This window comes from Talpa europaea (assembly GCF_964194135.1).
Source record: "Talpa europaea genome assembly, chromosome: 3".
Taxonomy (NCBI): Eukaryota; Metazoa; Chordata; class Mammalia; order Eulipotyphla; family Talpidae; genus Talpa; species Talpa europaea.
Window position 1 is genome coordinate 84413027 of NC_140069.1, and position 2971 is coordinate 84415997.

Genomic DNA, 2971 nt, shown 5'->3' on the forward strand with positions numbered 1-2971 from the left:
AGTAAAGTCAGAAGTGTGTTCACTAATTGAGAGATTATCAGGGCCTGGAGGATTAGTGATTTGGCTGTAATTTAGGGAAGTATAGGAGTAGAAGAAATTGATGAACTGGATATTTTCATGGGAGAGGAATTTATAATTTTAAAGTTTGTTTTTTTTTTCAAATTGCTCACATATTTATTACAGAGCCAGGTACAAAGGTGTACCAACAGAAAACATGTCCATAAAGCACTGATGTTTTCAGTGACATGGTAGGTGCTACTGATCTCGATATAGCATAAATATGCGCGCCATCTCCGTGCTATTCCTTACAGACTTGGCTTGGTTCTTCTCCAGTGTCTCCTCTTGGAATTGTACCCTGATTTTATTACCAGTTTTCATCCGAATCCACTGGGGAATGGGACGATTCTGTTTTTGTTTCTTGGCTAGGAATCGCTTGATCATGAAAGTCTTGTGAGAAGACATCGCGATGGCAGAGGGAAGGAGCGAGAAAGTATAATTCTAAAGTTTTAATACAAGAGCGAATGTAAGATTATCCATCCCAGGTTCCTAAGCACATTAGGCGTTAAGTAAACAAAAGACCTCCCCAAACAGAATTCCTCTGAGCACTTCAGACTAAGCCTGGTCATGATATTTATAGATGTTAGACTATAATCAGCAGTGTGGAATAAAAGGCTCCCAGAAAATCAGTGATATAATGAGCTCAGAAACTTGACAAATGTCCACCCTACTTCTTCTCTGATCCATCTCTTACTGCTTTATACCCCAGTCACATTGTCTCCTTGTTCTTGAACACAACAGACAGAGGGGAACAGAGTTTTCAGCTGCTGAAAGTTGTACTTGTAGATAGAGACCAGATTAATCCCTTTTCCTTCTTGTGGAAGTTATGTGTATTGAGGTTGTCAAGGCAGAAAATCATAGTTTGCTTTCTTCATGAAACTAACAATATATTGCTATATTAAGAATCTACTGTATGTGGGTGAAGGAACTTACATTCATGATATAAAACAACATGGAGAATAAGTAAGATACATCAGTTGAATACATGGATATAGGTAAATAAGTGCTATAGAGAACAAGAAAGTAGAAAAGGAAGCAAAATATATAAATAAGGATAAATAAGTGCTATGAAGAAAAAGAGAGTAGAGGGAATTTGTTACCACAATCCTGTTGTTGCAATTTATATCACTGTATAACATCAACCTGCTATACGGTTTTCACATTCAGTAAAATATTATAGGTATCTCTGCAGGGCAAACTGAACCAGAGTCCAATCTCTTTGTGAAAGGTCCCCAGAAGAGAGTCATCCAGTAGTACCTGGTGCCTTTCAGACATGATCAATTATATATACCACATCTTGGTTATAACTGTAAATAATGTCCACTAAAGGGGAGAGGGTTTGCTGGGCACCAGCCATCAGCACAGCTTTGCAGCAATGGAAGACTCATTATTCTCACACCACTTTTGGCCAGCAGATCAGGACCCAAGCCACCCAATACTTCACAGCAACGTTATTTACACCAGGACAGAGAACAGTGCTTCCTAGAAAGATGTAGCTACAATTAGCATCTACAGCCTAGAAGCCAAAAGCCAACCTTACTAGCTATTGAGATTACCTGAATGGTCTGGAAGCATTTTTTAAAAATTGTTGGTTTTTTTTTTTTCCATTAGTATCTAATAAAGGCTAGATTCAGACTATCCAAACCAATTACGGCAGATTTAGAAATAACAGTAGTAGTTACTATTGTATGACTGAGGGCATTCGAGGTCACCTCTTCACTAAGTGATTTATTTTCTCCTACTGCTGAGTACCCAGGGATGCCCTTGGTTTGGAACCTTGACTCCCAGGGTATGGCAGGGGCAGCCCCACCATCAGGAAATCCTTGGATCCAGCATATCATTGCCATCAGCAGAGTGTGAAACCTACTTGAATCAAACAGATTCTATCTTGTCTCTACTATGTTGACACGTCTGGTTGAGTTGCTGAGTGTAGCCTGACTCAGCAATTCACTGTTTTCTCCTCTTGGGTTACTTGGAAAGAAACAGTGAAATAGCATGTCATTTGCCGATTGTTACAAAAGTCCTCACACTCCAACCTCGGACTCTTGTCAACCAATCGTCAAAAATGACAAATGAACATAAGAACCAACCCCAAAGTATAAGTAAGTTAACCTCTGAGTATGTCCCTGACTGACCTTTAAAATTTCCCTATTCCCTGCTTTCAGTGGAATACACAGTTTGCAGCTGCCACTTGATTGTGGACCAGGATCATGATCCCAACTTTCGAATCAACGCATTCTTAGTTACATTGCTGCCTGATTTTATTTTTTAAATCTCAGTTGACAACAGGAAGATCTTCCAAAGGCATCAGGCTCCAGAACACAGGAATTAAGCACAGAGGTGGGGAAGGAGAACGGGACTTATCAGGGCAGGCAAAGAGTCTAAAACACAGACTCACTTATGAGGTCACCTCTGCTCATTTGAGTCTCTGAAATAGAATGCAAAGGACTTAGTGTAGTGGATTGAACCGTGGTCCCCCAAAACATACATCTATTTCCCAGAAGTTATGAATGTACCCTTGTTTGAAAAGGGGGTCTTTGAAGATATAATTAAGTTGATAGTTTCGAGGTGAGGTGATCTTGGATTATCCAGGCAACACTTGCCTTAAATCCCCAAAAAGTGTTCTTACCAAAGATACACAGAAAAGAGACAAAAAGAAATGGAAGAAAAGGCCATGTGACAACAGAAGTAAAGACTGCAGTGACATGGCTACAGGCCAAGGAACACCTGGAGCTAAGAGAAGATGGAAGAGGTAAGAAAGAACTCTCCCCTGTAGTTTTCCAAGGGAGTTTCATCCTGACACCCTCATGTCAGATTCTAACTGGCGGCTAAAGCCAAAGGCTGTTCCAAGGGGTGTCTCCTGGAGGGGGCTGCTGGTGAGGACAGATAGCCCGAGTGAAAATTCAAAGTATCA

At 40.5% G+C, this 2971-nt stretch overlaps 1 pseudogene across 1 annotated transcript; it reads right to left on the reverse strand.

Moving 5' to 3' along the window:
• Positions 1–305: 305 nt before the first annotated feature.
• LOC311168085 (large ribosomal subunit protein eL39-like) lies at positions 306–462 on the reverse strand (annotated as a pseudogene). Its single transcript has one exon. The product of its transcript is annotated as a large ribosomal subunit protein eL39-like (transcript).
• Positions 463–2971: the final 2509 nt, after the last annotated feature.